General features: G+C 42.1%; 1 pseudogene across 1 annotated transcript; it reads right to left on the reverse strand.

Annotated features, from left to right (window-relative positions):
* Nucleotides 20,421–21,388, reverse strand: LOC102190479 (annotated as a pseudogene). The gene has a single exon (XR_311047.3). The product of XR_311047.3 is annotated as an RWD domain-containing protein 1 pseudogene (transcript).

Raw genomic sequence — 24,477 nt, forward strand, 5'->3', positions numbered from 1 at the left:
TCCCCGCCGAGCCCGCAGCCGCTCCCCAGCCGTCGTCGCCGCCGCCGCGCCCCCCTCTCGGACTGGAGGCCGGACTGCAGCGGCTCGGAGGCTGAGGCGGCTGCTGGCGGGCAGAGGGGAGGGGGCCGTGGGCGGGGACTCCCCCGCTTCCTCCGGGCTCCCCGGCCGGGCTACAGCGACGGCCGCCAGGAAACCACGCTCTCCCCCGACCGGGAGCGCGGAGAGCGGAGGGGGCCGAGGGAGGCTCGCCCGGAGGAGACGGCGCGGGCGGCGGGGAGCAAGCTTAACTGCCGGCCTATCTTCTCCCCCGGGCCCTCGCCCCGGGGTGGACGCCCGAGCGCCGGCGCCGCCTCCTCCCCCGTGGGCGGTGATGGTACCTCCCGGCGTCCGGCGAGCGCCCGGGCCCAGGGGCCCCCTTCTCTCTGCCCCCGCACACGCCGCCGCGCTCCGCCCCGCCACAGAGTCCCCGCCGGGCGAGAGCGGCTCCACATCCGGGTACTGGCGCACCCAAGGCCGGAGCAGCACGTCCTCTGAGGGATTAGGAAAGGGACCCTCAGTAACACTGCGGTGTACGGCTTCGGGGAAGTCGTGGGGAAAGGAAGCAGAGCAAAACCCAGCCCTAAGCGTCTCGCCCAGGCCCTGTGGGACTGCGCATGCGCGCAGCCTGGAGCAGGGAGCGGTAGACGCCCCGCCCCAGTCTGGGGCAAAGGAGAGGCGGCTCCCCGTCGTCCCGGCGGACCCCGGTGGTCCGGCGTGTCCCATTGGCTGTGAGGGGAGGGGCGGGGCAGGGAACTCCATCTGGACAGCCTGGAGGTGGGGCTGGAGGAAGTGAGGCTCTGGATGCCGCCCGGGCTGCTGAAACGGAGTCCTTCTGGGTCAGTCTTTCATTAAAGTTCTACCGTGGCCTGATTGTACTACGTGTGAATTTGGGATTACATAACCCTAGATCTGATAAACAGAGTGCCTGATGAACTATGGACGGAGGTCCGTGACATTGTACAGGAGACAGGGATCAAGACCATCCCCATGGAAAAGAAATGCAAAAAAGCAAAATGGCTGTCTGAGGAGGCCTTACAAACAGCTGTGAAAAGAAGAGAAGCGAAAAGCAAAGGAGAAAAGGAAAGACAAAAGCATCTGAATGCAGAGTTCCAAAGAATAGCAAGGAGAGATAAGAAAGCCTTCCTCAGCGATCAATACAAAGAAATAGAGGAAAACAACAGAATGGGAAAGACTAGAGATCTCTTCAAGAAAATTAGAGATACCAAGGGAACATTTCATGCAAAGATGGGCTCAATAAAGGACAGAAATGGTATGGACCTAACAGAAACAGAAGATAGTAAGAAGAGGTGGTAAGAATACACAGAAGAACTGTACAAAAATGATCTTCACAACCCAGATAATCACGATGGTGTGATCACTCACCTAGAGCCAGACATCCTGGAACGCAAAGTTAAGTGGGCCTTAGAAAGCATCACTGTGAACAAAGCTAGTGGAGGTGATGGAATTCCAGTTAAGCTATTTCAAATCCTGAAAGATGATGCTGTGAAAGTGCTGCACTCAATATGCCAGCAAATTTGGAAAACTCAGCAGTGACCACAGGACCGGAAAAGGTCAGTTTTCATTCCAATCCCAAAGAAAGGCAATGCCAAAGAATGCTCAAACTACCGCACAATTGCACTCACTTCACATGCTAGTAAAGTAATGCTCAAAATTCTCTAAGCCAGCCTTCAGCAATACGTGAACTGTGAACTTCCTGATGTTCAAGCTGGTTTTAGAAAAAGCAGAGGAACCAGAGATCAAATTGCCAACATCCGCTGGATCATGGAAAAAGCAAGAGAGTTCCAGAAAAACATCTATTTCTGCTTTATTGACTATGCCAAAGCCTTTGACTGTGTGGATCACAATAAACTGTGGAAAATTCTGAAAGAGATGGGAATACCAGACCACCTGACCTGCCTCCTGAGAAATCTATATGCAGGTCAGGAAGCAACAGTTAGAACTGGACATGGAACAACAGACTGGTTTCAAATAGGAAAAGGAGTATGTCAAGGCTGTATATTGTCACCGTGCTTATTTAATTTATATGCAGAGTACATCATGAGAACTGGAAGAAGCACAAGCTGGAATGAAGATTGCCAGGAGAAATATCAATAACCTCAGATATGCAGATGACACCACCCTTATGGCAGAAAGTGAAAGTGAGTGAAGTCGCTTAGTCGTGTCCGACTTTGTGACCCGTAGACTATAGCCCACCAAGCTCCTCCGTCCATGGGATTCTCCAGGCAAGAATACTGGAGTGGGTTGCCATTTCCTTCTCAAAGTGAAGAGGAACTAAAAAGCCTCTTGATGAGAGTGAAAGTGGAGAGTGAAAAAGTTGTCTTAAAGCTCAACATTGAGAAAACGAAGATCACGGCATCTGGTCCCATAACTTCATGGGAAATAGATGGGGAAATAGTGTCAGACTTTATTTGGGGGGGCTCCAAAATCACTGCAAACAGTGATTGCAGCCGTGAAATTAAAAGACTCTTACTCCTTGGAAGGAAAGTTATGACCAACGTAGATAGCATATTAAAAAGCAGAGACATTACTTTGTCAACAAAGGTCCGTCTAGTCAAGGCTGTGGTTTTTCCAGTGGTCATGTATGGATGTGAGAGTTGGACTATAAAGAAAGCTGAGTGCTGAAGAATTGATGCTTTTGAACTGTGGTGTTGGAGAAGACTCTTGAAAGTCCCTTGGACTGCAAGGAGATCCAACCAGTCCATCCTAAAGGAGATCAGTCCTGGGTGTTCATTGGAAGGACGATGCTAAAGCTGAAACTCCAATACTTTGGCCACCTCATGTGAAGAGTTGACTCATTGGAAAAGACTCTGATGCTGGGAGGGATTGGGGGCAGGAGGAGAAGGGGATGACAGAGGATGAGATGGCTGGATGGCATCACCGACTTGATGGACATGAGTTTGGGTAAACTCTGGGAGTTGGTGATGGACAGGGAGGCCTGGCGTGCTGCAATTCATGGGGGTCACAAAGAGTTGGACATAATGAGCGGCTCAACTGAACATTTTAGTCTTCCTTTTTACAGGGCGAGGAATAGGACAGATTATGACACAAATTAAGGGCGACCTGTATTTCTGTTTATGTAAACTGAAAGCATTTCAGACCACCATGAGTAATTAGTGGTGTGTTTCTAAACTGACCAAAATGGTTCCGAATGCCATGTGTCTTACCTTTATACGGAGTCAGAGGGGTAAGTAGACCCCAAACAGCACAAGTTCCTGGAAAGAGTTTACAAGCACCTTGCCCATTGTAACAACCCCTATCCGTTACATAATTCGGCCCCCAGTCACAAAACAGCAAAATAAGAGGGCTGTAAGAGTGGTCTCTGGCTGCTTTTACTTAAATGACATTATGGTGTATGGGATTTTAAATAAGTGGTTCACAGCCCAGCAAGGATGCGAATCAGCCTGCTGTCGCTTTTCCTGAGAGTCAGGGGAGCAAGGAGTATTCCGGCCAAATCAAATAATGAGATGTAAAGTATAACCAATGAATAGTAATGTAGCGAAATAAATATTCTTACTTTTTCATGTTCAGAACAGGAAAATACCAATATGGAATCCCAAAGACCAAACAGAGCTTATTTTAGAAAATTAACAGTTTAAGTATTTGTTCAAAATAGACCAGCCTAATATCTAGTCTATTTTAAAGCGTTTTCATCCTGGAAGTGTTAAATGTGCTTTTCTCTCTCTGCCAACTCTTCCCTCTTGGAATCTTTACTGGTTTCCTTCTTTTCTTGTTAACCAGTTAAACTGATCATATGACACGCATTAATAAGTTGATAAAAAGATTTTAGGAAAAAATATAGCCACAGCACAAGTTACACTGTGGTTGACTTTGTAAAGTACGCTAACTCAAGAAAAAGCCAACTGGGATGCTAAGACTCTTAATAGCACAACCTTGCATTTTACATCAAGCCCAGTATATTGATAATGACTTTCCATACATTTGATTGTATTTATCTCACCTAGGAGTTTTATACTTATGAAAGTGAAATCGCTCAGTCATGTCTGACTCTGCGACCCCATGGACTGTAGCCTGCCACGCTCCTCCGTCCATGGATTTTCCAGGAAAGAGTACTGGAGTGGGTTGCCATTTTCTTCTCCAGAGGATCTTCCCAACCCAGGAATCGAACCCGGGTCGCCCTCATTGTAGGCAGACGCTTTACCGTCTGAGCCACCAGGGAAGCTACCTAAGAGGACATCATGTAATATTTAAATAGGCATTTATTCTCAATACCAGAGGTTAGTTATAATAGTTTTGAATTTTATTTGCCTTTAAAATGGAAATGGATGTTAAGAAGTGATCTAGCCCAGGGGTTTTCCTTTCTTCCTCCATCCGTTCCCTGCCGTTTGACAAATCGTCTGTTCTTACCGTGTACGTATGACCTATAACAGGGGCTAAGTACCCGAGATGAAGTAATAGGGCAAGGCTGAAAGTCTTGTCTATAGTCTTCCTGTAGTCTTCCCTGCCTCCTACCTTTGCAGGAGCTCTAGAGAAACTCATCAAAACTTTTAGAGTACTGCTGAGCACAATTAATCAAATTAACCTAATCCCCATATTTGATAAGAAGAAATGAGACCAGCACTAAATAAGTAACTCATCCAGGATTTCAGAGAAAGTTAAGAAAGAAGCAAAGCTATAACCCATGTAATACTAGATGAATTTCTATATATTAAACACTCTCCTATACATCCATTACCTCATTAAAAACACTGTGAATTTATAACATTATCATGTCACTAGGACTACTTCAAGGCCCTTAAATTAAGTTTGCCAATGGTCTCTAAATAGTTTTGTTCACGCATCCTTTTCAGTGCAAAATTTTTGAACGTGTACTTCCAATATGTAGTTATTACTGTATAACTTACCTATGTAGTAGCATGTTATGTAACATACTCAAAAATAGAAATTACAAGAGGATAAGATACAAAATAAATAGGAAAGTTTTCATACTTTCTTTCACCCCAGTGGATCATCTTCTGCATCCCTAGATGTTTAAGTTAGTAGTCACACTGCACTTGGGAAAACACTGTGTCATACGTGTGTCTGTCATGTTTAGAAAATATGCGCATCTCCACATATGCCAGTCATTTTGCACATATGTAGGCTTATCTTCCCATTTGTTCAGAAACATTTAGGGGTATTCAAAATTAGTAGACTTTTTAATCCAATCATAAGTAAGATAAATAAATGCTTGTTCCAGAAAGGTAGTAATTTTGCTGTTCACCTACTGCTCTTTTACTATGGATGCATTTGTGGCTGCTTTATAGTCAGCAAAAATGTATAATATTTGGAGAATAACTTTATCAGCTAGAGTAACACCATCTGCTCTCATGGACACCAAAGCACATAAAGGTTCAAATACAATTTTTGTTTCCCATTCAAATAATAGCCTAATGCTTTCCTCCACATGGCCATCCAGAGACTTATTCTGTTATTCCACCATCCCCTAAAGTTATCTATGTCACACTTAAGAAAGTGGAGGAAAAGTAGAGAAGGTTGCATACTCACTTTTCAGAAGTCTTGGACCCAAACAGCATATATCACTCAGTTATATACCATCTCCTAAAAGTCAGCCACATGTAACTTGAAGGGAGGAAAAATGTAGCTTAGTTGGGTGCCCAAGAAGAAAAGTGTATCAGCTAGTGTCCACTTAGGAAAACACAGAACATGCTAAATACTCAAACAAGGAATTTAATGAATGTAGTCAATTGTTTGCAAAAGTTTTCAAAGGGATACAGAAGCAAGATGAGATTAGAAAATACTGTAGAACACTATCCCTCAGGACTAGAAGAGAAAAGAATGTTACCAAGGACCCATGACCACTGTGCCATTGAAGCTAATGATGTTGAAACAACGCTATTTTGCAGGAAATCAGGGGCCCACGCGCACTGAAGCTGCAGGAGACCAGGAGCCCAAAGTCGCCTCCTGTTGTCACTGCCACTGCCAAAGTCAGAGCTCCATGAGTACAAGGCACACTCTGCTGTTGCAACCCCTGAAACCGCCCTGCTTGAGGAGGAACCCAGAGCTGCTGTAAGCTCCATCTCAGAAGCAGGAAACCAAAATGACTTCTCTCATCAGTGATCTCCCATGAATAATGGGAATAGTCTTCCCTCTGGGGTACTCAGCACCATTCTCGCTCTGCTGTACTTAAATACTTATAGGTAACAAAGAAGTAACATCAAGCATCTGCCTAACAGCGTGCAACTATTCTATTGAACACGAAGATACCTGCACCATCTCGCTCTCTCCGCCAAGAAGAGAAGACACAAATTCCCATCTATTTGGCATATTTTTATCTGAGAGATATTAATTCCAGTTCAGCCAGTTCCTCCTAGATAGCCTGTAACCTACATTTTAATGTAAACAACCACCAATGAAATTCACATTTTCCTAGACAGACCAAGAGAAAAGAGAGAAGATTCAGACAACCACCAACACTTCCCAGGTAGCGCTAGTGATAAAGAATCCACCTGCCAAGACAGGAGACAGAAGACACTTGGGTTTGATCCCTGGGTTGGGAAGATCCCCTGGGGGAGGAAACGGCAACCTACTCCAGTATTCTTACCTAGAGAATTCCATAAACAGAGGAGCCTGATAGGGTCACAAAGAGTTGGACATAGAACATAGCACATAGACCCAACAATACATGTGCTGTGCTTAGTCACTGAGTCGTGTCTGTGCAGTTGTACAATACAACACAGCACAAGGTCAATCAATGGAGGAATGGATACAGAAAATGTGATGTGTGTATACACACGCACAATGGTATAGTATTCAACCATAAAAAGAATAAAATCTTGCCATTTGCAACAAGAAGGATGGCCCTTGAGAACATTATGCTAAATTAAATAAACAGAAAGACAAATAATATGTGATCTCACTTATATATGGAATTTAAAAAAACAGAAAAACAAGTTCTCATAGTTACAGAAAATAAATTGGAGGTTGCCAGAAACAGTGATTGGAGGGTGGGTATACTGGGTAAAGGAGGTCAAAGGTACATATTTCCGGTTATAAAATAAATGTCATGGGGATGTAATGTAGAGCTTAACAACTATGGTTTAATACCATATTGCAGGCTTCACTGGTGGTCCAGTGGTTAGGAGTGCACCTGCTAGTGCAGAGGACATGGGTTTGATCGCTGGCCTGGGAGACTCCCACAAGTCTCAGGGCAACTGGGCCCTTGAGCCACAACTGCTGAAGCGCTCATGCGTCCTAGGTCCCGTGCTCCTCAGCAAGAGGAGCCACCTCAATGAAAAGCCCTCAGACCACAACAGGAGAAAGCCCACATGCAGCAACAAAGACCCAGCGCAGCCAAAAATAACAAGATGCATTTTAAAAACTTTTTAAATATCGTGTTGCTTATTTGAAATTGCTAGGAGAATAGATCTCAAAAGTGCTCATCACAAGAAAACTGTAACTGGGTGGTGACGGATGTTAACTTACTTTGATGATCATTTTGCACCATATGGGCTTTTCAGGTGGTGCTAGTAGTAAAGAACCCGCCTGCCAATACAGGAGAATCAAGAGACCTAGGTTCCATCCCTGGGTCGAGAAGATCCTCTGGAGGAGGGCATGGCAACCCACTCCAGTATTCTTGTCTGGAGAATCCCATGGACAGAGGAGGCTGGAGGACTACAGTCCATAGGGTCACAGAGTCGGACATGACTGAAGCAACTTAGCACACATTACACCATCTACAAATATCAAATCGCTAGGTTGTCCATCTGAAACTAATATAATGTTACATGGCAATTAGACTTCAATTAAAAAAATTAGTCTGGGAAATGAGAAGGAGGAAAATAATTGGTTTCATACGTAAGTGTTGCAGACTGAACTATGTCCTCCAAAAAGGTAACCCCTGATACCTGTGAAACAATCTTATTTGAAAAAAAAGAGTGTTCATAGATGTAATCAAGTTAAGATTAGGTCATACTGGAATAGAGTTGGCCCTGAATCCAATGACTGGTGTCCTTACAAAAGGAAAGAAAAGATGTGGACACATAGATGTATGGGGGAGAAGACCTTGTGTCAAATGCAGTGATGCCCCTGTAAGACAAGAAGGTCACAGGCTGCCAGCCACCAGGAAGAAGCCAGCAAAGATTCTTCCCTACTGCCTTCAAAGAGAGAGCAGAGCCCTGCCAACACCTTGATTTTGGACTTCTAGCCTCCAGAACTGTGAAAGAATAAATTCCTGTTGTTTTAATCTACCAAATGTGTGATACTTTCTTATGGCGTCTCTTGGAAATGAATGCAGCAAGCAAGGATGAAAATAAGCATAGCTGTTACTGTCCTCATTTCTGTTACTGGTCACAAGACCATAGTTGATGTTTATAACTCCCCTCTTTCCATTACACAGCTCATATTTCCTTTTCCCTCTGCCAACACGTCAGCTGACTGTAGTCCCATACCTGCAGGTGCTTCAAGTATTCATTTTTGAAGGACTTTACTCTCAGTCCTTAGTGGGTCATTTTACTGTGATAATTAATTTCATGTGTCAACTTGACTGTTGACAGGGGACCAAGACATCTGATCAAACATTATTGTGACTGTCTCTGTGAGGTGTGTCCAGATAAGGCTAACATTTGAATCAGTAGACTGAGTTAAGCAGACTTCCCTCCCTAATGTGAGTGGTTCTCTTTTAAACAATTGAAGACCTAAATAGAACAAGAAGTCTGAATAAGAGGAAACTCCTTTTGCTTTACTACTTTCAGCTGTGACATTGCTTTTTTTCTTCCTGGTCCTTGGACTTAGCTTAAAACATCAACTTCTCTTGGGTTTTGAGTCCGTGGACTTTTAAACTAGACCTGACACATATCATCAACTTTCCTAGTTCTCAAGCCTTTGGACTCAGACTGAATGCATGAACTGTCCTGAATCTCCAGCTTGCTGACTGAAGATCTCTGGGCTGCTCAGCCTCCATAATCCATGAGCCAATTCCTCATAATCGGTCTCTTTATTATAAAGATGTGTATTTTTATTACACATTGTCATATATTAATAATATACTTTATATTTTTGTATATGTTATCTATATGAAGACAAATGTGTGTGTGTGTGCGTGTGTGTGTGTTCAGTCCCTCAGTTGTGTCAAACTTTGCAATCTCATGGACTATAGCCCGCCAGACTCCCCTGTCCATGGGATTTTCCAGGCAGGAATACTGGAGTGGGTTGCCATTTCCTTCTCCAGGGGATTTTCCCAATCCAGGGATCAAACCTGCGTCTCCTGCATTGACAGGCAGATTCTTTGACCCACCACACCCCTGAGAACTGTGCCATGTGTGTGTGTGTGCGTGTGTGTGTGTGTTTACATATATATACATCCTATTGGCTCTGTTTCTCTGGAGAGCCCTAATGCATGTGGTCTACCATTAAATTTTACTAGAATCTATGTGTACTGTTTTGAAATATGCCTCAAAGAATCTCTTGATTCCAAATGCAGTTCTTTCTTAACCGTTTCTGTAGCAAGAATCCCATTTCCACTTGGTAATCAGAACCCATGACTCAGTCAACACAGTAACCCTCTTCTGTGCTTGTCAATTGGTCGTTGTTGTTCAGTGGCTAAGTTGTGTCCGACTCCTTGCAACCCCATGAACTGCAGCATACCAGGTTTCCCTGTCCTTTGCTATCTAAAGGAGTTTGCTCAAACTCATGTCTGTTGAGTTGGTGATGCCATCCAACCATCTCATCCTCTGTCATCCCCTTCTTTTTGTCTTCAGTCTTGAAAAACCCCAAGTGTTCAAGTGTCTGTCTCAACCTTCAGTTCAGTGGAGATATTGTGGTATTCTCTGGTGGAAACATTCCTCACTTGAAAAATAAGTTCTTTCAACCAATAAAACACACAGGTGTAGAAATGGGAATCAAAACAGTTTTTCCAGGATGGTTATGTAATAGTATAAAAATGAGTAAAGCCATGTTGACACCTTGGTTCTTGAACCTATTCAGTATGGGAGTACCATATGCTGGTCACATGTTCAAAGCATATACCTCAGTTTGTATTCTATGGTTAAGCATTTCAATTCAACCATAACTCAGGAGAAAGCAGAAGCTATTTCTCAAAAGGAAAAATATTTATCAACAGAAGAGGACTTAATTTTGAACTAAACCCTCAGAGTTTCGCACTGGGATCCTACCATTAACATTTGACAGAGGATCCATGTTGTATGACAGCCTGTGACAGACACATGACAACACAGGCTTTGCTGGGTCATATGGCCCATATGACAGAGAAGCTTGCCCTGCAGAGTTTCTCTTGTTTTAGGAACTACTCAAGACTGGCTTATACAAAACAATATAAAAGTGATATATCTTGTCTAAAAGACAAAAAGGCTCCAGTGTTTCTCCCTCTTTTTTTAGCAGCTAAAGGTACAATTTGCCTTATATTTCAGACAGGATATTCTGATGTGTCCCAGACTACTAGACTCCTGGCAACTTCATTAAAGTGATAAGACGTAAATTTTCCTAGAGATTATCTGCTATCCACTGGTAAGCATGTGTCTTACTAAGGCATCTAGTGTTTTTATCACTTCTGGCCCTCCAAATCAAGTCAATGTAATGACATTATTGGAGTGGACCAGCATGATATTCTCTGTAAGATGGTGAGACAATCAAGGTCTCTATAAACTAGATTATGGCAGAGAGCAGTAGACATTACGTAGCCTTGAAGAAAGACGTGAAAGGGGTGCAGCTGCTCCTGCTGGATATGAGCAATGTGTGTGCAATGATGCTTGTTAAGTGGTACTAAAAAAAAAGCTGTTTGTAGATCAGCAATAGCTGGAGTTACACAATGGTATGCTCCACTAGAGACTATATCTAAAACAGTAGCTACAATTCAGTCACTACCTGGTTAATTTTGTAATACACAAGAGGCATCTTTCTTTGCAGGCTAAAGAGCAAGTTCAATAGAGGGGTGACAGGAATCACTGTCTCCACCTTTTTTAAGTCTGATGGTGGGACTAATCTCCGCAGTTCCCTTAGGGATGTGATTTGCTTTGAGTTTATCGTTTTGACAAGGAAGGGCAGTTATAGGACTTCTGTTTGGACTTCCTTACTGTTATGTTTCACTCCATAGATCAGGCGGCCAATATGCATGTTCTAGTTGCCAAGCATGTCTGTTCCAACTATGTATTCAGGAACTAGGGAACGAACTATATAAATGGTTCGCTGACATATTTGTACAATGCGCTCTAGACAAGAGTTGATTAACTACGTGACCTTCACAAGCTACCACTCTAATCAGTGGGTCCCAGTGTCTTCTTGGGTGCCCACGAGGATGGGCTTACTCATAGCCAGTATATAGGAGTTCGTTAAGGGAACTTTCCCCTTCCTAGTGCCCACTTGATTGGGAAAATGGCTGCTGGTTTTGGGAGAGGGAGTGGGAGAGAAAATAGTGGGGAGAATTACAAGATAAATTTTTGGCTGTTCCAGGACTTTCCTCAAGAAGATTCAACTTCCTCTTTATTCAAGAACCTGCAAAATGGCATATATCTGCACACTGGATGCAAAGCCATGGCTTTTCACTGTGATGACTCGTATCTGTGACTAGTAGAGCTAGAGACTCTGATTGTATAAATCTGGAAGTACTTAAGTGAGATTCCCAATCTATGCCTGTAGAAAGGATTCTGGGCCCTCAGTTATGTGGTGTGATGAGTTAACCAACCCTTCCTTGCTTTTCTGCTTACAGACATCTTTTTCTGTGAAGACACAAATATCTTTCTTGTTTAAGTTGTTTTTGTAACTTGAAGCTGAAAGCAGCCCTAATTCAAGCTCTTGACTCATAATTAGATACGATACTTTAAAATGTTACTCTTTAGTGACTTTCATTCTCTTCCTTCCTAAAATTATTTTTAAACAATCAAAACAATGTTATATTAGTTGGGATCTTTTCATCTCAAAAGACAGAAAATTCAACTCAAATTGGCTTAACCAAAAGAGGAAATCTCTTAGATCATATTACTGGGAAACACACACACACACACACACACACACACACACACAAAAGTTCTAGATTAATATGTGTTTTGACTAAGGAGCTCAAACTACATCTTCAGAATTCAGTTTTTTCTCCAGCTCTCATTTTCTTTCTTCAGTTTTTCTCCAGCTCTCATTTTTCTCCTTTTCTTGACTTCCTCTGTAGTGAAAGTGGCCTCAAGCTCCTGGCTCCATTCATCCTTGCTGCTAGAAGTTCAGCCACAAAAGAGGTTCCCCACCCCCTGCCAACAGTCTCAGCAGAAGTCTCCTTGTGGGACAATGACTTTATCCTTAAATCAAACGCTGAGGTCATGATCCATCTGGGTATCACGTCACTCATAAGTTAGATGTGGTGTCAGCCCTACCCAAAGCAGTAGAAGCAAGGATGCCAGTGCCAAAGAAAAATGGGATAAATGCTCGAGAAAAAATGTTTTGGAAAATGAATACTAATGACTCTGTTGGAACGTATCATGCCAGTGCTTAAGCTGAAATTGTTTGAATTCTGAAACAGATTTAGGGGAAATCATCTGACATGTTAGATAAGGCCAGCCCTTTGAAGAGAAACAATGTGATAGAATGAAATGAGCACTGAACTCAAGGCACTGATTCAAGCTTACACTGAGGCTATCCACTCTGTGAGCTTCAGCGAATCACCTAACTTCTCTGATTCAGTTACTTCACATGTAAGACAAAAGGGTTAATAATCTTTGTATATAATAGTGCTTTTGATTCTTTTTTAAAAAATATATCCCAACATGCTTGGGTTTGAGAAGCACCTAAGGCTAGTGTCTGAGGAGTCAGCTCAAGCATTTCTGTGGCCAAACTTGGAAACGCATACATATTAGGGACCATAATCCTTGTATAAAGGTTTTATTTATTTATTTACCTTCTGCAGTGCTGTCTTCATTGCTGAATGTAGGCTTTCGGTAGTTGCAGTGAGCAGGCTTCTCATTGATGTGGATTCTCTTGTTGCAGAGCATGGGCTCTAGATTTGCGGGCTTTGGCAGTTGAGGTGTGCGGGCTTAGTACCACAATTGTGGTGCACGGGCTTATTTTTTCCACAGTATGTAGTATCTTCCCGGATCAGGGATTGAACTCATGTCCCCTGTACTGGCAGGTGGATTCTCAGCCACTGGACTACCAGGGAAGATCTAGGGAGCCAAAATCTTTGACCTGTGTGTCAGGATGGGTTGAAGGCACTCTACTTGTGAGTCCCTACACTCACAAGTAGGGACAATATCAGCCCCCACACATCTGTTGCCAGTCAGAATCTGTCTTTGGGGGCTTCTGACGTGGTCCAGAGGTTAGGAATCTGCCTTGCAATGCATGGGACACAGGTTTGATCCCTGGTCTTGGAAGATCCCACATGCCTTGGAGCAACTAAATCTGTGAGCAACAGCAAAGACCTAGTGCAGCCAAAAATAATTTAAAATAAATAAATTAAAAAAAGAAAGAATCTGTCTTGGAGAGCTGAGGCACACTTGCATCATTCCCACGTCCCCTCCAATCCCGGTCAACAAATACTACTGCTTTTCCTTTGTCCTCCCAAATTAGGTTCACCGACCATGAGAACCTGAGTAAAGTAACAAGACTCTTGTGAAATCTTAAGATGTGTTTTGTTTTCCCAGGAAGATGAGAGAGCAACCCTTACCTTCCTGTTGGCTTGGGAACATATAAATTCCAGCAGTGTTTTGTGTTCCCATGAACCCTTTGAGTCCTCTCAAGCATTCCATCACAGAAAAAGTGGCCAATCGACAGTGAGTCCAATTATAATTCCAAGTGCTAAACTGTACAAACTTCGTCTTATCTGTTACTTCTCTACCTCCATGATCTGCAATACTTACACGATTTCATTGGAAATATTCTAATAGGAAGATGAAAATTCTAGAGGTAGGTGATGGTGATGGTTGAATAACAATCCAAACGAAGTTAATGCCACCAAAGTGTAGTTAAAAATGGTTAGAATGAAAAAAATAATTAAAATGATAAATTTTATGCTATGTGCATTTTGACACAATAAAAAGATAATGAAACAAGAATTATAATATGATCCAGAAATTCCACGTGTGCATGCTAAGTCAGTTCAGTTGTGTCCGACTCTTCGCAGCCCAATTGACTCTAGCCTGCCAAGCTCCTCTGTCCATGGGATTCTCTAGGCAAGAATACTGGAGTGGGTTGCCATGCCCTTCTCCATGGGCTCTTCCTGACCCAAGTGTGAAATCCACATCTCCCAACGCTCCTGCAGGCACATTCTTTACCACTAGCACCAGGTGGGAAGCCGCCCAGCTATTCCACCTCTAGATATATACCCAAAGAAATTGAAAGCCTTTACTCAAACAAATATTTGTATGACAATGTAATTTACAATAGTCAAAATGTGGAAACACTCCAGGTGTTCATCAACAGGTGAATGGACAAACAAGATGTGGTATATACATACAATGAGCTATTATGTAGCTGCAAAAACAAGTGATGTTCTGATGCCATAACATGGATGAACCTTGAAGACATTATAATGAGTAAAGTATGCCAGACAGAAAAGGATAAATATTGCATGATCTCATTTATACGAGGCACCTATAATATTCAAGTTAATAGAGACAGCAAGTAGATTAGAAGTCACCAGAGAGGTTGGTGGAAAAGCATTGAGGAGTTACTGCTCAGTGGTTATAGAGTTTCTACTTGGGGCAATGAAAACATTTTGGAAATGGAAATGGTGATGATTTCATAATACACGAAATGTGCTTGATTACATGAAAATGTAATTAATGTCACTGAATTTTACACTTAAAAATGGTTAATTTTTAAGTGACAAGTTAATTTTTAAGTGACAAGTTTGTTTTATGTATAATACATATATTGGTAACAACACAGCATATGTTCTTACTACATGAATCTATAATTTTTTCAAATTTATGATGTAATATACTAAAAACTATTGAGTTATACACTCTAAGTTGGTGAATTGTATGGTACATGAATTATACTTCAGTAAAACTGTTTTTGGCTCTCTAGGTAGCTCAGTGGTAAAGAATCTGCCTGTCAATGCAGGAAACTTGAGTTCAGTCCCTGGGTCGGGAAGATTCCCTGGAGAAGGAAATGGCAACCCACTCCAGTGTTCTTGCCTGGAGAATCCCAGGGCTAGGCGAGCCTGGTGGGCTACAGTCCATGGGGCCACACAGAGTCAGACACGACTGAAGCGACTTAGCCACAGCAGCAACAGTATAAGCCAAATGGACCGAACAGACATCTATAGAATACACCACCCAACAACAAGAGTGCATATTCTTCTCAGCTAAATGTGAAAAGATTCTCCCAAAGAGGTCTACATTAGGCCACAAAACAATCTTGATAAATTTAAAAGATTGAATATCATACAAAGTATTCTATATGACCATGGAATGAAACTAATAGCAGAAGAAAACTTGGAAATTTTGCAAATGTGTGGAAATGGATCACACTCTTAAGCAACCTTTGAGTCAAAGAAGAAATCCAAAGAAAGAGCAGGAAACAATTAAAGATGAATGAAAATGAAAATGTGTCAGAATTCACGGGAATGCAGCACAAGCAGTGCTCAGAGAGAAATTTATAGCTGAAAAGTGCTCACATCAAAAAAGAAGAAAGATCCCAAATCAATGGCTTCCCTGGTGGCTCAGTCAGAGGATCCTCCTGCAATGCAGGAGACCACCTGCAGCACAGGAGACCTGGTTGGATCCCTAGGTCTGGGAGATCTGGAGAAGGAAATGGCAACCCGCTCCAGTACCCTTGCCTGGAAAATCCCATGGACAGAGGAGTCTGGCGGGCTACAGTCCATGGGGTCGCAAGAGCTTGACACAACTTAGCAACTAAACCATAACCACAACAATACCCCAATTAACTAAGAGAAAGGAGCAAGTTATACCCAAAGCTAGCAGAAGGAAGATAATAAAGATTAGACCAGAGATAAATGAAATAAAGAACAGAAAAACAAAAGAACCAATAAAAGCGGAAGTTAATTTTTTGAAAACAACCGAAGGAACAAACATTTAGCTAGATTAAGAAAAACAAAGAAGATGTAAATTAACTAAAATCAAATTGAAAGTGGGGACCGAACAGAGGCAAAAAGTATTATTGAAATATACTATGACCAACTATGGGCTCCCCTGGTGGCTCAGCTCGTAAAGAATCCACCTGCAATTCGAAAAACCTGGGTTGGATCCTTGGTTTGGGAAGATCCCCTGGAGAAGGGAACGGCTAACCACTCCAGTATTCTGGCCTGGAGAATTCCATGGACTATACAGTCCATGAGGTCTCAAAGAGTCAGACATGACTCGGTGACTTTCACTTTCATGATCAATTATATGCTAACAAATTAGATTAGTTAAACAAACTGGACCAACTCCTAGGAAAATACATACTACCAAAACTGACTCAAGAAGAGAAAAATTGGGGGGAGTTCCTGGTGTTCTAATAGTTAGAATTTTTCACTTTCACTGCTGTGGCTAGGGTTCACTCCCTGGTTGGGTAATTGAGATCCCACAAGCCGCCTGGAGCAGCCAAAAAAAAGGAAGAAGAAACAGAAAAATGTGAACTGACTTATAACAAGTAAAAATTGAAACATAAATCAAAAACTTTCTCCCCAAAAGAGCCTAGGGCCAGAAGGCTTCACTGGTGAACTCTACCAAACATTCGAAGAATTAACACCGAACACTTCTCAAACTCCTACAAAAAATAAAAAAGGAAGAAGCATTCCTAAATTACTCTGGTGACCCCAGTTTTACCCTGATACTAAAACTATCACAACAAAGGGCAAGTGAAGACTAATATCCTGTATGAATATGGATGAAAAAAATCTTCAACAAAATAGTAACAAACCTAACCCAGCAGCAGGCTAAGAGGAGTATACATCATGAACAAGTGTAAGTTATCCCAGAAGACAAGAGTCGTTTAACTTATGAAAACTATACCACATTACCAGAATGAAGGGGAAAAAAAAACACATGAACACATGATCATCTCATTTGATGCTGAAAAAGCATTTGAAAATATCCAGCACCTTTTCATGATGAAAACCTTCAACAAACTAGGAGTAGAAGGGAATTTTCTCACCATGATAAATGTCACTTACGAAAAACTCACTACTAACATTCCACTCAAAGGTCAAGGCTATACTTTTATCTGAGGCTTAAAGTCCTCCTCCAAGTTCACAAGGTTATTCAGAGAATTCCTTTCCTTGCCTCTTTAGAACTCATGAAGACTTGATTCTTACAGGCCACCAGAGGGACTTTCCTGGTGGTCCAGTGCTGAGACTCCATGCTCCTAGTATAGGGGTCTGGGTTACTTCCCTGGTCTGGGAACTAGATCTCACATGCCTTGACTAAGAGTTTGCATGTCACAACTATGACGTGAAATGGCCAAATAAATAATTTTTTTTTAAAAGGCCAGCAGAGATTCTTCTGACCCTCTTTTAAAAGGCTCATCTGATTTACTGTTGTTTTTCAGTTGCTCAGTCGTGTAGGACTCTTTGCGACCCCATGGACTCCAGCATGCCAGGCTTTCCTGTCCTTCACCATGTCCTAGAGCTTGCTCAAACTCATATCTGTCCAACCAGGATAGTCTCCGCTTCAATTAACTCAAAGTCAACTGATTACAGACCTTGATTACATCTGCAAAATCACTTCACCTTTGCCATAGAAGGCAACATAATCACAGAAATTACGGGCCATCATATTTACACATGAAGGGAGTTATACAAATCTGTGCACGTCATTTTATCGCACTTTGTTTTATTGAACCTTGCAGATCCTGAGTTCTTACACATTGAAGTTTTGTGGCAACCCTGCTTTCTCAGGTGATGGTTAACTGTTTTTTTAGCAATGAAGTATTTCTCAGTTAAAGTATATACGTTATTTTCTTTAGACATAATGCTATCATTGCACTCAATAAACGACAGTATGGTGTAAACAATAACTTTCATATGTACTAGGAAATCAAAAAATTTGTATGACTTGCTTTATTTTGATATTTGTTTTATTGCAGTGATCTATAACCAAATGGGGAGAAGGCAATGGCAACTCACTCCAGTACTCTTGCCTGGAAAATGCCATGGACAGAGGAGCCTGGTAAGCTGCAGTCCATGGGGTCGCACAGAGCCGGATATGACTGAAGCGACTTAGCAGCAGCAGCAGCAGCAGAACCAAATGCAGTGTATCCAAAGTAAACTTGAACATCAGGGGGAGGAGTCTTGAGAAGAGGGCATCTTAGAATTCTGGCTACCATAGGTTATGATCTTTGATGAAGTAGGAAAAATATCATTACCTTCACTTGTGTTTGGCTATCATTGTCCCCGCTCCTAAGCCTTCAAAGACCATCAATCATACACATGTGAATGTGTATACAGGTAAGTAAGTTTGGAGATTTCAACAAAGAAGGTAAGAATATACTATTCTCTTTTCCGTTTTTTAAATTTAACTTAAATGAGTTGCCTTGCTTAAGGACTGATTTTAGCACCTCCTTGCAGTGTTTCTCATGACCACTCCACACTTGCCTACCATGGACACATTAACTTGTAAACAATCTATTTGGGAATTAACAGGGCAGGGTGTTTTCACAGATGTCAAAGTGGCCAAAAATATTTCTCTTCCCAACCACATGTGATCAGAAAGCTGCATCTCTGCATGAAGGGTAATTATATTGACATTCTATTAAGACGATTTTGATTTCAACCATTTCTCTTGGAGTCCATACGATAACTTCTCTTTCTTTCTCTTTCTATCTGTCTGTTAGTTGTTCTGTCTTACACAGAATGTATCTTTGGCCTTCCCCTGGGAAAGGAGGAAGAAGAAGCATCAACTCTATGTTCCTCCAGTTGGGTTAGAGCCTGCAAATTAATCTGCTCCATAGGAAGGTATTCTCAAATGACTCTAGTTACCTTGGAGGAAGCAGGCTAATTCATCTCCCTATTGTGGATACTACTTGGCTGCCATATTCTGAATCTAATAAACACAAATTAACCCTGAGGAAGCTTTAACCATCACAATGATAAACAGTACAGGCTGGGCTGTGGACCAGAGACTCATCTGCCCCCTTGACCACTCCCCAAGCTTTCGAAAAGTTCAACTTGCTTCTTGCCTAGGCCTCCACAGCGGGTCCCACAGGGGGATTCCTCCTTTTCAACACAACTTTTTGCCTGTTACTTGAGCCCTTCCTTATTTTAACTCCTTTTCTCATCCTCAAGTCTCTTGCTTCAGTTCCTAGAGTACAGCACATCTCCCAAAAAACTCGATCACTTGGAAGTCAGATTGTTAGTGTTAAGGTTGGACTTGGTTAGTTTTGGGGATTGTTAGTGCTAAAGTTAGTGCTGCAGTCAGTGCAATAAAAATTAAAACTGAGGGATTTAGGGCCAGAGTAGTTTATTAACAATAATTTGGCAACCATCTGCAATTTTTAATAACAATCCATATAGAGTGATTTTTTTAAAAATTGAATGTAACCTAAAATTTTGTGCTTCATTAAATGTGTGTCTTATGATTTGCAGTTCTTGCATTCTCTGTCAATGTAAACCATTTTGTTCTCTGATTTCTGTGGCTGAAATGCCATATAACTGAGGAGGTTAAGGATTTATGTCATTTCTGATTATAGGTAGGATTTTTGCTTTAACCAAAAATTAAAGGGGAAAAAAAAAACAAACCAGAAACATCGCTAAGAGATACAAGTTCTCCTAAAACTGCCAGGGAGTCCACATAGAAGAGTTATATTCTGAATTCACCTTTATCTTAATGTAAATGCAGAGGGATAGATACAGAAACAACTGTATCTATCTATCTACCTACCTATCTACCTATTACTATAAAACAAGGACCCAGATCTTGGTTTCTAAATACTGTTCCTTAAAAAAATAAATAAATAAATACTGTTCCTTAATAAAAAGTACACGGGCACATTATACAAAATTTGTGAAGATGCTTTCCTATTTAAAACTTGTCTTCATTTATGTCTCAGAATGTTTTAGCCTATCTTACTTTTAGCTATATACCTTTTCCTGTGACTTACTCCTTTACAATTAGCTTCAAATTTAAATATATGTGTATATATATATATGTATAATACATACATGCTGCTGCTGCTGCTAAGTCGCTTCAGTCGTGTCCGACTCTGTGCAACCCCATAGACGGCAGCCCACCAGGCTCCCCTGAACCTGGGATTCTCCAGACAAGAACGCTGGAGTGGGTTGCCATTTCCTTCTCCAAATCATGAAAATGAAAAGTGAAAGTGAAGTCGCTCAGTTGTGTCTGACTCTTCGCGACCCCACGGACTGCAGCCTACCAGGCTCCTCCGTCCATAGGATTTTCCAGGCAAGAGTACTGGAGTGGGGTGCCATCACCTTTTTTAATTTTTTTTTTATATTTGAAATTTTAAAGATCAATTTATTAAGTTCAATGATGAAAGCCATCAGAAGAATATTCTCCTGAAAATTATTTTTTTCTTAGAAAAAAGAAAGGAAAATCAACACCCTCTCAGCATAGCCACAGATGCTGTGGCAGTCAAGCCTCTCTGCAGACGGTAAGAGTCCATCAGTCGGTCAAGTCACTCTCCCGGTCAGCAGGATTGTAGTCTGGATCATCGTCATCGTCCTCCAGCTCCAAGTCATCCATTTCCTGGAACAAAGACTCATCTACCTCCACGTTGTTTCCAACATCTTCCAAGAACTGGATATCAGATGTGTCGAGATTATGATCTGTTTCAAATAGTTGTCTCCCGCTTAATTTATTTTTTCCTGCTTGCTCTTCTTCCTTCATCCGTTTCTTTTTAATTTCCAAGAGTTCTGCATCAAACCTGGCCTTTCAATTTAAGAAATTCTCAATTGTAACAGGAGTACCATGGAATAATTGCTTTTCAGCTTCTTCTGCTTCTTTTTCTTTTTGTTTCTTTTCTTCTTCTCTTCTAGTTTTTATTTGATCTACTATTTCATTTAATTTTTCTTGCACAGCTGTCACTAAGGTGAAGATCATCACCATACCAAGGTTTTCTTCTGCCTGTAATGCTAATAATTTTAAAATGTCTGCTACATCATTATCTTCTAGATTTAACTGGGCGAATATTTCATAAAGGGGAGCATCATCTGGGTATTTTTCACTGTATGTAAACTTGAGGGTTGTCTGGACATTTTCATCATTTTCTCCAGCCTCAGATGTCACAGTAATGGTGAAGCTGGGTGGATTTTCTGATAATACTGTGAAGGAGTCAGGGTAGATGGACTCCAGAGCCTCCAGCTCGTTGCGCTGCTCCTTGTAGTAATCTGTCATCGCGGCCCTCGCTGCAGCCCATGGATCGCCCAGATACCCAGGTGGCGTGCCACAGCCTGGACCTCAGCCGCGCCGGGAGAGCAATTTTTTAATGTTTAAAAAGGAAATATTCAGGGCTTCCCTGGTGGCTCAGTAGTGAAAAATCTGCCTGCCAATGCAGGAGACATAAATTCAATCCCTGGTCCGTGAAGATACCACATGTCCCAGGGAAACTAAGCCAGTGGGCCACAGCTACTGAGCCTGTGCTCTATAGCCCCTCAGCTCCAGCTACTAAAACCTGCATGCCCCAGGGCTGGTGCTCTGCAGCAAGAGAAGCCGCTGCAATAAGAAGCCTGCCCACTTCAACTAGAGAGTAGCCCCATTTGCCATAGCTAGAGAAAAGCCACCCAAGCAATGAAGACCCAGCACAGCCAAAAAAAAACTTTTTAAAAAGTAAATATTAATTGTGACAATTTTAAAAAGAGAAGTATAAAGAAAAAAAATCTCTCTGTGGGTTGCTTACTTTTAACTATTAATTGAAGTAGCTGAAATCTTTATTTTAAACATTTCTACAATAAATAATGAGCCACTGATATTTATTATTCTTTGAATGATTTTTAAGACCATTCTATATTCTCTACTTGTGTTCTATTGCCACATAACAAATCACTACAAAATGGGCAGCTTAAAATGTGTTTATTTTCTAACGGTTTCCTTGGTCCAAGGGTCCAAGCACAACTTAGCTGAACCCTCTGCTGGGGGTTCTCACAAGGTTGCAGTGAAGATGTTGGTCAGCTGTGTTTTCATATGGAAGCTTAACTGGGGAAGAATCTGCTTTCAAGCTCATTCAGGGTGTTGGTGGAATTCATTTCTCTGGAGGTGTAGCTGATTGTCAGCTAGAGGCTACCCATAAACCCTAGAGACCATCACTAGTTCCCTGTCATGTGGCTCTATGGACAGTTTATATGGCTGTTGGCTTTCTCAAGGTCATCAGGAGAGCTTTTAGCTCCAGTATGCTAAGCTAGAGGCTTCCCTGGTAGCTCGGCTGGTAAAGAATCCACCTGCAATGCAGGAAACCCTGGTTGGATTCCTGGGTCAGGAAGATCCCCTGGAGAAGAGATAGGCTACCCACTCCAGTATTCTTGGGTTTCCCTGGTGGCTCAGATGGGAAAGAATCTGCCTGCAATGTGGGAAACCTAGGTTCAATCCCTGGGTTGGGAAGATCCCCTGAAGGGCATGGCAACCCACCCTAGTATTCTTGCCTGGAGAATCCCCATGGACAGAGGAGCCTGATGGGTTACAGTCCACGAGGTCTCAAAGAGTTGGACATGACTGAGCGACTAAGCACAGCACAGTATGCTAAGTTCAGTTCAGTTCAATTGCTCAGTCATGTCCCACTCTTTGCAACCCCATGGACTGCAGCACACCAGGCCTCCCTGTCCATCACCATCTCCTGGATTTTACTGAAACTCATGTCCATCGAGTCGGTGATGCCATCCAACCATCTCATCCTCTGTCGTCCCCTTTTCCTTCTGCCCCCAATCTCTCCCAGCGTCAGAGTCTTTTCCAATGAGTCAGCTCTTTGCATCAGGTGGCCAAAGTATTGGAGTTTCAGCTTCAACATCAGTCCTTCCAATGAACATTCAGGGCTGATTTCCTTTAGGATGGACTGGTTGGATCTCCTTGCTGTCCAAGGGGCTCTCAAGAGTCTTCTCCAACACCACAGTTCAAAAGCATCAATTCTTCGGTGCTCAGCTTTCTTTATAGTCCAACTCTCACATCCATACATGACTACTGGAAAAACCATAGCCTTGACTAGACGGACCTTTGTTGGCAAAGTAATGTCTCTGCTTTTTAACAGGCTGTCTAGGTTGGTCATAACTTTCCTTCCAAAGAGTAAGCGTCTTTTAATTTCATGGCTGCAGTCACCATCTGAAGTGATTTTGGAGCCCTCCAAATTAAAGTTTGCCACTGTTTCCACTGTTTCTCCATCTATTTGCCATGAAGTGACAGGACCAGATTCCATGATATTTGTTTTCTGAGCTTTAAGCCAACTTTTTCACTCTCCTCTTTCACTTTCATAAAGAGGCTGTTTAGTTCTTTTTCACTTTCTGCCATAAGGGTGGTGTTATCTGCATATCTGAGGTTATTGATATTTCTCCCTGCAATCTTGATTCAAGCTTGTGCTTCATCCAGCCCAGTGTTTCTCAATGATGTACTCTGCATATAAGTTAAATAAGCAGGGTGACAATATACAGCCTTGACGTACTCCTTTTCCTATTTGGAACCAGTCTGTTGTTCCATGTCCAGTTCTAATTGTTGCTTCCTGACCTGCATACAGATTTCTCAAGAGGCAGGTCAGGTGGTCTGGTATTCCCATCTCTTTCAGAATTTTCCACAGTTTATTGTAATCCACACAGTCAAAGGTTTTGGCATAGTCAATAAAGCAGAAGTAGATGTTTTTCTGAAACTCTCTTGCTTTTTCCATGATCCAGTGGATGTTGGCAATTTGATCTCTGGTTCCTCTGCCTTTTCTAAAACCAGCTTGAACATCTGGAAGTTCACGATTCACGTATTGTTGAAGCCTGGCTTGGAGAATTTTGCGCATTACTTTGCTAGCATGTGAGATGAGTACAATTGTACGGTAGTTTGAGCATTTTTTGGCATTGTCTTTCTTAGGGAATGCAAAGCTAGAATCATATCATATAATGTAATCACAGGAGTGGTGACATTGCATCACTTTTTTCCTATTCTATCAGATAGAAGTCAGTCACAGGTTGTATCTGCACTCAAGGAGAAAGGACTATACAAAGGCATGGGCACCAGGAAGAAGAGATCACTGGGATTGTGTTGGGGTCTGAGCTCTCATTTCCTTATCTAAATTGGAAAAGAAAGAAAGAAAGTGAAGTCGTTCAGTCATGTCTGATTCTTTGCGACCCCATGGACTATAGCCTACCAGGTTCCTCCATCCGTTGGATTTTCCAGGCAAGAATACTGGAGTGGGTTGCCATTTCCTTCTCCAGATCTAAATTGGAAGTAATAGGGAATTTCCTGGCAGTCCAGAGGTTAGGACTCTCACGTTTTCATCACTGAGGGTCTGGGTTCAACCCATGGTCAGGGAACTAAGATACCACAAACTGGGTGGTGGAGCCACAAAGGAAAAAAAAAAAAGGAAGTAATGGTTCTT

Source organism: Capra hircus, chromosome 24 (genome assembly GCF_001704415.2).
Source record: "Capra hircus breed San Clemente chromosome 24, ASM170441v1, whole genome shotgun sequence".
Taxonomy (NCBI): Eukaryota; Metazoa; Chordata; class Mammalia; order Artiodactyla; family Bovidae; genus Capra; species Capra hircus.